Source organism: Ciconia boyciana, chromosome 2, assembly GCF_034638445.1.
Source record: "Ciconia boyciana chromosome 2, ASM3463844v1, whole genome shotgun sequence".
NCBI classification, from domain to species: domain Eukaryota; kingdom Metazoa; phylum Chordata; class Aves; order Ciconiiformes; family Ciconiidae; genus Ciconia; species Ciconia boyciana.
Window position 1 is genome coordinate 91,204,562 of NC_132935.1, and position 15,166 is coordinate 91,219,727.

The window sequence follows — 15,166 nt, forward strand, 5'->3', positions numbered from 1 at the left end:
CAGATACAGTCACTGCCGGATGAATGGATTCTCTCTTGGCACTTGAGGTGTAGTGCTGTTGGTATCTGGACTGCTGGCATGCGTGGAAGTCTTTGGATTGCTTGCCAGAAATCTTCCTATAATGTCCTCAGGAAATGTATGTGACAACTTGGTAGTCTGGAGAGTAGATAGGAAACTTCTGCCAGCCACCTCAGAGCTTAACTAGTTTGAGTTAGAGGAGGGGGGAGAAAAATCACACAAGAGCATGTCTCCCTTACTGCAACTGCAGGCGGTAGCATGTATGTGACTGCCAGCAATGATTTGTCCCCATCACGCTTTGCCCATTTCATCTTTCCATGGTCCTGCTGTGGAAATGCACAGTAGAGCTGGTTATGACCCAGTTGGTTTTATCTGACAGCATTGGCTCCAGTATGTTTTGTTTCATGCTTATAGTCTAGGCAAACTGGAGGGTATGCATCCCTCACAGTCTGGGGCTGAACACAAACAGTTGCCAGGCATTTTGCTGGCTGAAGGAAGGAGTAAAAAGCCACCTCAGGATCCCAGAGACTTACATAGCGGTGACTTGTCTACAACGTCAAAATAAAAATTGGAAGTGAAACGGAAAAGAGGAAAAAGGGATAGTCCATTACACTTGTACCAAGTAGGGAAGTAATACAAAGAATCAGGTTAAAAAACATCTTAGAAAAATGAAGGATTGGATATATTTATGAGTAGAAAAGTGTCTCTTTAAAAACATGACTCCCTGAAGATCCTACCTCTTGATTTTCAAGCTCTAGCTGTTCTTTTTACTGACTTATCTTTTTGCTCATTGCTGTATTGGTGGAGGGGAAGAGATTGGGAAGTTCATTCCTATTTTTAGCTCTGTGGAAGTGACATTCCTGATGCAAAACAAACAATATCAAGGCTCTGGCTTCTGTCAGAAGGCTCTTGTTTAGGGCTCAGCTTTTAATGGAGATAGGTCTGAGAAAAGTTTGTTTCAGAGTAAGGGCCTGGTTGCAGACTTGAGGGCACAATTCCTCTTGCCTAGCTGAGGTACGTTTGGAGGTTAAGACGTTTGGATGAGGTGCTTAGGGACATGGTATAGTGGTGGTCTTGGTAGTGTTAGGTTTACGGTTGGACTCGATGATCTTAAAGGTCTTTTCCAACCTATAAGATTCTGTGATTCTGCGATTCTGTGATTCTGTACCTTAAAAAATGCATCTAGTCTAAGCTAGTTGTCCAAGCTCCCTCTGTGGTTGCTTCAGAGAGAATGGCATCTCCAAAAGGCATTTCATCCCACCTTAGGACAAATGTCTCAGTTAGCAAGATGACTAATTTCCACAAAGTGCCTATATCTGTCCTCTAGCGAAAACAGGAGGCCTGACAACTAGATTAAGCTAAATGTTTAGTTACTAGATGGCTAAGGTTAGGTGAGATGAATCCCATCATTAGCCAGAAGCACAGAGCATAACTTGATTTATAGCTCCTTGGATTTTCTTTCTGTTGGGTAGGCAGTGGCAAAAATGTTCTTACGGAAGAGTGAAGACTTTTGAAAAAGACACATGGACATCCTTTAATTTTTCTTTCAGAGAAAAATAAAGATCTTGGAGTCTATTCCTCAACTGGGTCAGATGCTGAAGTGGTGGATGCCATGGAGAAGTCCCGGGTGGTCTTTGTGTTGAGGTGCAGAGGCACCAGAAATGTCAAGTAAGAGACATTCCACTATGTTAGAGAGTGAAACCCTGAGGTGGGGAGACCAGCTGGAGACTCTGTGGAAGTCTGAAAAACACCCTTATTAAAACAGATTCCTCAGTGTCCAAAGATAACAAATCCTCTCTACTAGGGACTAACAGAGCTAGGACACAGCCTAAGTTAAATCTTTTGGTCTTGTATATATATACATATTTATATACGTTTGTTTCTGTACTTGTCTGAAGGTAAAGGACAAACATTAATCTTAAGGCTTAAGGAAAAATGATTTTACCAAAAACCACTTTATTCTGTTTGGTTGGATAAAACGACCTTACCGTCTAGGCTGGGGTTAATTTTTCAACTTGTATAAATCAACATCCTTCTGTGGAAGTCATTCTTGTGCCTTCCCCCTTCATTTTTCACAATTCTTTAGTCTCATACCAGTACTGAAAAAGATAGAATGACATCTCATGTCCTTGAGAGATTTAAGGCCTTACATTTAGCTATATCTAAAGAAAAATATATTCCAGGGGACCCAATTACAATATCTTTATCCCTGCAATACAATTAAAGCATGACTCCATTTCTGCAGTGTAGAAGGGACCTAAATTCTGCCTTCAACCATGCTAAAGCCTCTTTATTCAAGGTTATAGCATGGTTTGGGAATATGATTGAGGCTTTTTACACAGTAGAAAGGATTGCCCTTTAACCATATTCAGGTCATGTTTGAAGCTGCCCACACAACAGAGTCTGTGACCTTCATGGGAGCACAGTGGTGGGGTAGAGATCCCCTTTGACAAAACTGTTTTGTAATGTCATGGTTTAATTGCAAGGGTCACTTCGTTTGCCAATAAACTTGAAGGCTGACGAGGAGCCAGTGATGTTGTGCTGTATGTGAGGTGACAACGGGTATAGCTCCTTGAACTGAGTCTATTATAAAGGTCTTGTAGCGTAATGTGGGTAATGAGATTCAGGGACAAGCAAAAAGTTTGTAAATGTATCTCTAATTAACTAGCAGTCAAAAAGAAAAGTTTGTGCAGTCTGAGCTCCTCTATAGAGGAAATGGATGTGGGTTAGACAGTCAGGACAGAACTGAAATCTTCTGTCTAGTAAGAGGCAGACTTTTGCAAATATGTTCATACTAGAGAGCTTGAGGGCAAAACAATACAGATTTTGTGATGCTAAAACCTTTCATGAAGCTATACAAGTTTGTCTTTTTAATTGTTCAATAGGGTGAAGAATACTTTAAAAGTATGGCAGAAAATGAAGGAACTTTTTGTTCTGACACTTTCTGAACAAGTAGTTTCATATTTTAAAAAGCTTTTTTCATTTTTTCCTTCAGTTCCATTAGAAAACTTCCAAGTGTGTTTTAAATGGTGTAATAGACAAGAATGAAAGGAATGTATTGCCTCAGAATGAAATCTTTTATTTCATCTGAATTTTTTCAAGCTCTTCTATTTGCCAAAAATGAATTCAATTTGTAAAATTCACAGTCACATGCTTAAGCAAATTATTTATATTAAAGAAACATTATTTTGATAAACTGCAAATGTATTTACTACAATTAATTACAGTAGCCAGTAGCTATAGCTCTCACTTGAAGCTTTCCTAGCCATCTTGACTGATCTGTCAGATTGCATACAATGCTCTGGCAAGTTTCATCAGTTTCTGTTTCTGAAGAAGGTAAGCCTACAGAAGTAGAGTTACTTTCCTATAAAATCAGTGTCACAGAAAATTGATTAGTTTACTTGAAATTGTGACCTCTCTAGCTTGCTAGCAGATTTCTTAGGACTTTCCTAGCACAAACAGCCAAAGATTCAGGAGGATCAGGTGGTACCTTAGGATTCCCTGGGTCTTTCCACCTCGGTGCTGGCACATATATTCATGCACGTTTGTACATCACAGGTACACACACGAAAATATAATTTAATTGAATGGAGAAGAAAAGGCTAATGCTCTTCAGCCCCTTCCATGCACAACTTATGTCCTGCTGATACTTTATTCTTAAGTAAAGAATAAACAAAGCTAAAAGTACAATACTACATCACTAAGATCATCTTAATGATCTCTGACAACCTGCCAAAAGGCACGGAAGAGGGACAGGACAACAGAATGCAAAACTGCACAATAACTAGTGCTGATCTGCCAAAAAATATGTTCATCCCTTCTGGGAAAAGGTTTGGATTGGCACAAAAGTGATGCTGTTGTGCTTTCCATGAGTTGTCTCCAGAGAGTTGGTCGGATTTGCATGTGATGAGAAATAGCCTCAGATTATCCTGCCAGAGAAGGAAAAAAGGATAGAAGGCTTGGCTGAAGTATTGAAAATTAATAAGGTCCCTGTAAAAATTAATCAGTCCTGCCTCTTCATTCTGTCCCCTAACATGAGGAATAAAGTACATTTTACTGAACTGCAGTACTGAAAACATAGGAGGCCAAACAGAGCCAAATAGTATTTAGCTGCATGTCAGTCACCAAATATCATGATCAGGAAAGCTTATCATATTTAAAAATGGGGAAGGAGTTTTAGTAGAGCAACTTCATGAATTTTGTAGTAAATATTTATACCAGTGCAAGCCAAATTGGTATGAATAGTAACCCAGAGTGCCAGGCTGAGCAAAGATCAAGGTCCGCTGAACAAAGAAGCCCTCAGCCTGGTTAGTCTCACCAGTGTGAAGTCAGTAGCCCCTAGCTATGGTGGTCACACTAGCCCACTGCTCTGCCTCGGCTCTCCACATGCTCTGCACTCACTGCTGGCAGTCAAGAAAACCCATGAGACTGCCCTGATGGTCACAGAGATCTCTCCTTTCCCCAGCTCTCACTTTCACATGCTAAAGCATGAAGCAAATAAGAAGAGACTTGTGTAGTGGCAGAGCTTTCACCACGGTGGATGCATATACTCCTGCTCCCAGGAAGGAGAACGCTGAGTGGGGCTGGCTCCTGTCAGAGGTGAACACACAACATTTCTACAAAACATTTCTTCAGTATCACTTTCCCTCAAGAAACGTACAGTGACTCTCACATGCTAACTGCTAAACTAGATCTTAAAAAAAAAACCACACCCAACAGACAAAAAAACCTATTAAAGCTATTTATTTCTTCTCTAGGATGAGACAGAAGGGAGGAGAGGGGGAAGGGATTAAGGGTTGGTGGGTTTTTTCCTTTCGTTTTTGAAGTTCTGGGAACAGCAAGAAATGGAGCTATTTACAATCTTAAATAAATGTGCAGCTGTGTATAGTAGTAACTGGTAATAGGCAAGAGACTACAAAGCGTGATGGGCTGGGGAAAGTGATGGGGAAAGAAAGCCTGGAGTATTGTGAGTGGAGAGAGATGTTTTGAGAGCCCTGATGGAAACATTGGAATAAGGAAGAGGAATTTTAGTAGAAAGCAGAGAGATGGAAAGATAATGAGAATTTGGGAAGCAGGAAGGTAGTTAAAGCTACTCAGGGCAGCAAGAAGTTGAACGGAAAGTGAGAAGAGGAAATGAGATTGAAAAGCTCTCACTGAGGCATGGCAGGGAGAGCACATAAGAAACTGAAAGGATAAAAATGAGGAAAACAAGATGATTACATGTATTTCTTATACAGCTGAATGGCAAATGTAAATAATTTTGCTTATACACGTATGTATGTGCATGCATGTACGTCAAATGAAAGAAGGCATTCCCTGTCTTTGAAAGATTTCCTTCATGGTCAGGGTCACCCTTTTAGGGCTATAGATGGTGATAAGGAAAACTATATAGAATAGACACTTCATGGCTGACTCCATCCCTTTACCTCTCCCTGCTATTCAACATCTTTCATTTCTGATTATAGTTTTGGAAGAGTTGCATGACCATTTGAGCTTCTGGATTTTCCATGTGTGTGCCAGTGCAAACCACTCCACACTGTATAGGGATAGCTGGCACTCACAGCCTCCAGGGAGGGTTTCTTCTCTCTCCATATCCTCAGTATATAAATTAGATCACTGCTAGATATCTACGGATGGTGTGCAGTTGAGGTAGATTACTTATGGACAAACAGTTCCTACTTGGAACTATCACCAACTTTTAGCCCCTTTACAGAACATAGGGAGTTTGGAGAAAAAAATAGTATCCAAATTCAGGTCACCTTTCATTTTGGTTCTACCAAGACAAAAAACCCAAACAGACAAGAAAATTGTACTCACAAAACCAATCCTGGTTTGCTCGATCTGTATTTATTGGGTTCTGAACATAGATGGAGCATTCAGAGCTCTCCCATGCACTAACAGCAGGCAAAGTTCATTCACATCAGACTTTTCCCTCCTCTTCTCCCCCTTGGGCAGTATAATGTAAAAGCCATGTAAATAGAAATAAAAATTAAAAAAGCCTGCGAAAATCCTCAGCAGTATTTTAGCAACTTTCGTATACCTCTCAAATCCAAAAAATTCTTTCTAAGCACTAAATGGATATTTCTGAGTGCTACAACCAACTTGCAATAGAAAAGAAACAACTGTTATGTTCTGGTAAAGGCTGTGGCGAAGATTCAGAATCTTCATAGGAAGTCAGTGATATTTTGGGCTATATGATGAACTCTGCTCTTCAGAGTTCAAACATGAAATACATACTATCATTACATCAGAAACCGAGTTGAGATATCCCTGCTCCAGTAACCTTCGAATCATTAGCTGTCTGCTCCACTGTGCGTTCAGGCAATATCCCAACTTGATAACCTGGTTTCCCTTACCTTACTTTAGTCTTATTCTTTTTTTATATATAGGCTTATATAATTATATTTCATATACTTTACTTTGTTTAGAACCTTTGGCCACATAGTTTATTCATAAGTAATAGCATCTTAGAAGAAATCTGAACTGGTATGCCAAATGCTTCTTACACAGTCACACCCCAATACAAATTATTTTACAGGCATAAAAATATGCTAAAGGAATGTTAGTGTTGCAAAGTCACTCACTCAGAATTGAGGAGGTACCAAAAATTCACTCAGAATTGAGGAGGTACCTTCAACTTTATTTAGTCTTGTGAATTAACTGCTATGTGTAGTGATATCCTTTCACAACATTATCACCAAGTGGAGTTTCCATAGGACTCCTGCTCCACTTGCATATAGGCTGCAGTGTGCCCTGCAAATGAGCTGGAACTCCACAGGGGAATTGCCTCTTTTCTCCCAGCATCCTTGCTCATTTGTTGTGGGAAATCAGAGGTATGAGCTGAATGAAACAGGGGACCAAAGAAAGATGAGATAGATAGTCTTGTGATTAAGGAAGCTGAAGGGCACCTAGAGATTTTAATGTAGTCCCACTTCTACTTAGAGTCCCAGCATGATATTTGGCAAGTCACCAGAAATATTTGTCTCTCTTGTTATGCTTCTCATTTTTTGAGGATGGTGTTGTTTTAAATTTTGGTCCTGGAATCTTACCAGTAGAAGAGCTGCTATCTGGCTAAGTAGGAGTTAGCCTGCACAACACTGTATGCTTCTTACTTTGATCTCATTGAAACTCATTCTCCCACTTATGAAATACTACTCTGTACTCACAGAAGTGTTGAAAATTATTATTTATGAAACACTAAAAAAAAAAAAGCTGTAGCAAAGCTGACATAGAAAAAGGCCTAAAGAATTCATTGTTCAATTAAAATTTGGGTCTCGTTAAGTACGAGTTGCTCATTCATGATTTTCAAAGCAAAAGTGCAGCATCTGCAGAATCAGTGTTCTCTATGAGAAAATATCCATTACTTCAACATTTTTCAATCGTTTCTCAGGGAAAATCTAAACAATATATCCCTTCAGCTTTAAACTGCATAATGTGGAATGCTGTCTTAAAGGAATTGTAATTTGGGGCTGCATATGGTCCTATGCTAATAAATTAAGCAGCTGCCAGGAATGTTCCCAGACACTAAAATGCTATTGTCTGTATCATAAAATAGTAAAAATATTTCTTGGCATGACTTTGTCCTGAGACAATTAGGACTTTTCCCGAACAACTACATGGGCCAGGGACCATCCCTAGTAGGCAGTCAGTGTGTGGCTACCCTGCTTTGAAGAATAAGAGAGTTTAACAGCATGCTTTTATGCCATTCTGTGTATGTTGGTCTCAGTAACAGACAGTAATCTTGGCCCAATTAGTTTACAAGTATAAATGTAGCCATGAGAACCAGGGTCCCAGGCCAGATTACCTATCCAAAAATATTGCTCATTTTTCCTTCTACCTAAGCACATTGTTGCATTATGAGATCGAATGGAATATGGATATATGGAGTATACCATGGAAAATACCACTTATTCAGGGGGCGTGGAACTTGAATATGACTCTCATGACATAGCAAACCATTGCAGGGTAATATGTTTTAATGTAGGTAACTTTTCCCCGGGGGGTGAGAAAAAAGGGAGGCAAGACCAATTGTGTAAACTGAAACATTTTTCTGCTGGGACACTGAAATTATTCATAAGCTGAAAATATTTGAAACTTCTGATTTACAAAGAATTATGATATTTAAGTATTTAGTTATGATGTAGGATGGAAAATATTTTTGAAATATCAGCATTTCCTCTTTGTTCTTATTATCCTGTAAAGACAGATTTTCTGCACATAAGAGTGCATGAAGTAGGCTGTATCCAGTGTGATCTGGACTCCATAAAGACTTTCCACACCGCTTTCATTTCATTTTACAGTTGCAAGGTAAGCATTGCCCAGGAGTGGGTAAGGGAGGTGCGGTTACCTGTCTGCACACAACAAAGGGCAATGATGTTCAAGGGCATAGAGATGTTCTTCTGCACACAGCCCCTGGATTCGTGTGTGTAAAATAAATTTTACCCACTGCGGAAAAAAGTTGGGTTTGTAAAATCTAGCAAGAGACTTGTCTGTGAAATCACAGCTGAAAGAGGACATTTTCAGTGCCATTTCTCTTGGGAGCAATACAGCAGAGAAGCCTACCCACTAGGGCAAAGTAATGCTCCAGGCTGGCAAGGGAAGAGCACAGGCAGTGTCCCTGGCTCCCACACAAAGAAATGGTCATTAGTCCCACCAGCTGTGACATCCATGACGAGGAATACAAGGAATAAGCTTTCATCTTCTCTCTTCCCATAAAGTCCAAAGGACTTCATCTGATACACGAAAGGGGAGAAAGCCACATGTGCCTCTTGGGAAGGTCTGTTCAGTAACTATAATCATTTGTTTGGAAATCTTGCCTTATCTTCACCATTTCTGTGTGCTCCATTATTCTCATCCCTTGATGAGGGATAAGTCATTCTCATCCTTGCTTTATCTTCTTTCTTGTGACCTCGTGTTCTTTCTTAGTTTGCCCTCCAAGAGGAAACCTTCTCTTGAAAAAACGCTTCAAGTTAACTTCCCTTGTTGGTGTCCACCATAGCAGCCATCCTCTTCCTCTCTTCGCTTCCTCGGTATTGCTCCCAGCAGCTGTCCTTTCAAGATTGTCTTCCCTTCATATCTTCACTTGGGCAGAATTTTTTCACAGCTGCCACCCACTCCTCAGGCTCAGTATAACCTTCACCCATGCTTTGTGCTGGTCCTCACTGCTCTCATTGCTGGTGGCTATCCTTGGCAGTTGTCCCTCCTCCTGTCTTACTCAGCACTGACCCCTCAGAGTGCCCATTATGTCTGTAGTTCCCCACGGTCCCCTCCTCCATTGCCAAGTTCATATTTCTCAGCAGACCTTTCCCTGCAAACTGATGCAGTTTTGGAAGAAGCTTGTGCAAGCTCTCATCATCATCTGGTACCTGATACCATAATGGCAAGGTGATGCTGGGCTGCAGCTGGGCATGTGCAGCTGCTATCAAAGCACTGTGGGGTCATCTGCCATGACAAAATATGTTGGGGACAGAAGTTGTTCCTCACCAGACAGGCACCAGCAGCCTCTTCTCTGGTTCTGTTATCTCACCCAGTGAAAGCGACAGATGGGATTTATTGAGTGAGGCAACTATTACATGCCCTTTTCTGTCCTTATCTTTCAGATGCTATGGGCAGAAACAAAACAGATTATAAGGTATGACTCAGGCTTTGTTTACTTTATGCTGTCCAGCCCAGACACAGAAGGCTGCAAGTGCTGTAAAGCATGATAATCTTTCCTTCTTTCTTTTGCTTTCCCTACCCAGCTAAGGGACAGACTGTGGGCACTGAGACATTTGCAGAAGGCATTCATGAGTTATTTTTACTCTCAGTCATGTCTTCTATAGGAGATATACCATGGGCATATATAGAAATGAGAAGCTTCACCAGAAGAATTTCATTTTTAGGAAAAAAATACATCTTCCCTCCTGTGTAAATAGGCCTATTAATTTTTAAATTGCTGTTTCCAAGCACAGGAAATTTAGAGTATTTTTTTTTTAATATCTATTACTTGAAATTAGAGTTTATCCTGCCATTCTGACCAAAAAACCTGTAAATGTCACACACTTGTCTGAAACTGGCACAGCCCTCTGACAGCTTGTGCTCACTTCTTTGGTTAGGTTGGTACCTCACACATTGCAGTGCAGCATCGGAGCCTGTGCCCAGCTGCACACCCCAGTGCACCCACTGTAGTGGACCAGCCCAACTTTGCCTCATCCGTCATCCAGCTGAGCTTGGCATATGTGGCCACACAGCAGGAGGGAGATTCCACTGAGGAAGGGTGCCACTGAGGGAGGTCTTATGCTCAAAGACTCCTCTACTGAAGTCAGTCTCCAGCTGCAGTCAGCTGCTGTCCTGCCAGGTAACTGGACTTGCCAGACGTCCCTGGCACACAGTACTGTCTCACAGGTGGAGTATGAAGAACTTCAGAGGTCTGAAGTTAATCATCTCCAGACTGGAGAAACTGTAAGGTGCTACTGTCTCAGGCCTGAACTACAAAATAAACTTATCCTTTACCATTAACAAGAGACTCTGCTCAGTGGTATCCCACTGAGACCATGTACTGCTATCAGCCAAGTGACATGGGCTGAAATCACAATTGGTAGGTCTCCATTAGTGTTTTACTATAGAGCATTATTGTTCATTAAAATTATCCCTTTTGTCCCCAAAGAAATAAAAGATATCTTCCCCCTGGAGTTCCTCAGCTGTTAACTAACATAAGGGATTTCACGCCTTTTCCAAGGCCAGCCTGAGCTTTTCTCAAAACACTGAGCCACAGTAGAAAGTTGCCTGGTCTACATGGTGTTAAGTCCTAGGTTTTGGGTCAAAGGACAGTCCTGCACAGTAGCAGAGCAGCTGATACAGTATCTAGTATTTATTTATGATAAAGAAAAGGAGAAGTCTTATGAAGTCCTATGTGTAGGATTGTAGATGTCAGCAGCTTATGCTGGTTTATGAATATTAGAGTATTAATAGCTGTGCTGCTTTTTTCTAGTCTGTATCCCAGGGCTTTCATGACTATGGCTGTGGAAAGAAAAGATACCTTCTTATTATCCTAACTGGTATGCTTAGACAGGTTTTCAGTTGTCAAAGCCTTTTTGTGTTACTCTTTTCATCTTCGTATAATGAAGTACACAAGAAGAAAGCCAATGTGTTAAAAAGCCACCAGCCACCAGCCACCACCCAAATTGAGGTCACTGGGCCATACACTCAAATCAAGAAGTTCCACAACGAAGTAAAGTTTGCTTGCGCCCCCTTATTTCAGCTCAGCTGTGAGCAGGGACTTTGAGATGATCTTCCATCACAGGATCGCCTGCTGTTTTTCCTGCAGAACCCTGCTCATCCAAATCAGACAAGGAAAATCGCCCCTGGGCCAGCAGCTGGTGATCTAATTTCTGGCATACTAAAGCTGTTTTCAGCGTTTCTCTTTTCCACTTTGCATTATTTTAATGTAATGCTCTTGCACAGTAGGGAGATTCCCCCACCTCTTCTTACCCAGCACTGTCACTCCAGGTTGGAGGTACAGCAAGCCCCCCACCCCCGAAAAGTCTTTAAAATGTAACCTTAAGTCTAATTTACTGTTTCTGTGCAAGATCCTGGAAAACTGCACTTTGGCTGCAGTCACACCTCAGTGGGAATGCCAATTTCAATCCATTTCAGAGAGGGCTTTGGAAACCTTTCCCAGCTCCAAAAATGCTTCGTCAGCTGTTTCCTCCCTGCTAGAAAGCCGCAACCACCTCTCACCTGTAATTCTCTTGGACTCCTCCGCTGCTCTTGACATGGGGACTGGGCAACTTTGCTCCGATCATTTGGTGACTCACGCAGATCTGGTGCTGCTCTTTGCAGATCTGGTGCTGTTCGTGAAGGGTTTTGAATCTCAGCCTTCTCAGTCATGTTTTTGTCTAAAGGTTTGCACATTTGGGAATGTCGTCGCTCTAGTTATTTAAACTCTTTGGGGTGAGCATCTATTCTTGGGCCCCATGCTATTTAATATCTTTAAATATGCTGCTTTGGGGTGTTGTTTTCTCATGTCAGTGCTATGTAGCTGCAGCTCAGTTATTCTGCCTCTTACTAACAGTACAACCTCGGTGAGAGACTGTGGCCTGGGATCTTTCTCAGCAGAGACCTTGCAGAGGTCACACATGAACTACAGCTGAGCATCAACAAAACCCAAGTTGCCTTTCTGAGTCCTCGTAAATAGTCATCCTGATCATACATTATCACCCACTCTATCCTTTCCGAAGGATGTGAATGTATTTTCAAGCGTTTATCAATTAAGCCTCAAAATATCTCATTGAGGTACTGCAAATTAGGTGATAAAGGGATCAATTTACCTAACACTGATATGCACCTACTTCAGAAATTAAATAGCACATCACAGCTATTGAACAATGCACATTTAAATCCCTGAATGATGGACTATAGTCACAAATGAGGAAATTAACTCCTGCACTGCAGCACTGTCTGGTTCATTTAGCAACAGCCTCAGACAAGAGTTCTTGTAAGTGAACTGTCTGGGGGAGAAAGGACCCACGGAAGACAGAAACCCCTATGTGTAGGCATGTGAAATGTGTGGGAGACAAAGCCTCAGTCTGTGTAGGTGTGTGAAATATATGGGAGAAATAGCCTCAGTCTTATCTCTGGTGGATGACTAGACCCCAGATCTACCCACCAGTTGGTTACCTAAAGTCTCCTCTCTGAAAAGTGCCATCCTCTTTCAATATTAAGACTGCAATGATGGAAAAATTGTGCTACCTTAGATTGCAATTTTCCTTCTTTGATTACTTCCTCTAAATCCAGAAGCAAGCTAAATTTCAACTGAAAACTTACAAATAGAAGTATATACAAGATACTGGGAGGTATAGTATATGGACAAATATACACATATGCATACTCATATACATGATATAAATATAGATTCACATACGTATGTACATATACTTTTATACATATATATATATAAACTGATTTGGTATATATTTTGCCCCACAAGGGACGTACATTTAAGTACTGTACACTGAGTGGAGTACTCAGTGTACAGTTTGAGTTTGGCATTGTTGGTCCATTTTCTTGAGGTTGCTGGAAATTGGGGGGAAATGTGCAAAGAGGGGACAAATGGGTTTTTTTATGGAGCAAAAGCAAAAGAAGCAAGAACTTGCCGTTTTTAAACTTTAAACTGTCATCAGGGCGGGGAGCAGAAAGTGCTCTTACTTCAGAAAATGTCAAAATTTACGAGTCTAGCAGCCAGAGCTAGTAGGATCTTTTCTTTTGCTGCAGTTGCAACGTATTCTAGAGTTCCAGTTTCCCATCGTTTGCAGAAAAAACGTGCAGCAACACAACTTGTACAGAAGCTGTGAGCTTCAAGAGAAGCTAGATGTGGTCTTCTCACGGCTTGGAACATCTGTGCAGAAAACCCAACGGCCATACATTTATGATGCTGCACAGAAAGGCCATCCTACATTTGTAAACCCAAGAAAACCAGGCCTCCCAGCAACTGTTTAGATGAGCTAGCAGAAGTCAGGCAGATTTCTGACAGAAATCCTTTCTGTGGCTCACTGGCAGCTCATTAAATGGTATTTCTGTGAGATATTTCTGTTTCAAAGAATTGACAACTTCTGACGCAAGCATGTCTCATTGGAAAATTCCCAACTGCTTTCCCATTTTCTTCTTGACAACTATGGTAATACGGCAATTTCCTCTTTTAGACCCCTGATCATCTTTGCACCAGGGTAAATCAGGAGTAATATTCTTGAAGTCATCGGTTTTACATTGGCAGAAAATTGTTACAGAGGGAAACTGGGGCTCTACTCTCACTTTAGACTCCTGGATGAACGTCTACAAGGTATTCTTTCTACCATTTAGAAATACTGGTAAATATGGTCTTTAAAAAAGGATAATTTAGAGATTAGATTTCATGTTCTGTGACTTGGAGTCTGATTACAACAATTCTTCCTTGATTCTCTGCTAACTGGTCAGCAGGTTCTTGTTTATGCACAAGTCAATGCCTACCATAGATTTTTGGCTAGCTATTGGCCAGTATACCGCTTTATAGCTGCATCTTGGTGATGCTGCTGCTTCAAAAATCATTTTAATTGCATGTGTATCTAGCCACCTTCCTAAGCATCTTCCCAACCTGACTGCATTCATCCTAATACCCTGAATACCAGGAAAAGAAGCTCTATTATTTCTATTTCTCATGTGGGAGAAGAAAAATATACTCTTTCTTAGGTGATCCATCACTCACTGATGCTGATAGCAATTAGGCTATTGACTGCTGAGCAGTGAAGAATTCTTGCTTGTCACTGTCAAGGCTCCTGTGTTTTGTATTACTGAAATGCTCAATGAAGCAGAGCCTGGCCACCCAGCCCAGCACTTACGCTGTGCACATGGGGTGTAGAAAGCCAAGGTGTTAGGCTTCTGTGCAGTTGAAAGTGGGGTAGCTCTCCCATGAGAAGTTCAGATGCAGGCACCTGGAGCAGAGGACTAGAGCATCATAACTCAATGACTTGGGCATTCATCTTGGAGGTCAGTGACTTCAGCTCAAACCTCTGGCCTCACCCAGAAAGGACAATGATTTGTCCTGGCTCCTAAGCGTATTCATTAGCCACCAAGTTACTGTCTGGTTTTAAAAAAAAAACAAAAAATTACATCCTTCATTGACAAGAAGTTTTACATTTGGTCTGAAAAATCAGTCCTTTCAACACGTTAAAAAATCAATAAATTCTTTTTAAAGTTTTAAAAAATTTTAAAAATTATAACATTTAAAAAGAATAAATTTACAGCTTTTTTTTTTTTTAATCAGAAATTTCCCAGCTGGCTCTGCTCCACTCAAAACACACATATCCAGGAGGGGTAAGGTCTGAACAATCCTCTCACAAAACCAAAGATAACACCAGGTCGTCTTGCATTGCTCAAGCTCTGTTATGTTTTCTTCTGGGGTAGAAGTTTTTTAATTTCTTTTGGCTGTGAGTTAAGTTTTTTATACCAAACAGCAGTCTCAAATAGATAGGCCTATAACTGCGTGGCCACTGTGCAGAACACCATGGAGGAAAAACTGATGCAGTAAATCCTCCCAGAGATTTTGAAACAAATTGATTTGAAAGCCCCCTAGTTCTCTTGCAGGGTTTAGGTCCAATATAGTGCATTATAGAAGAGCACAGTAGAAAAAATAGGT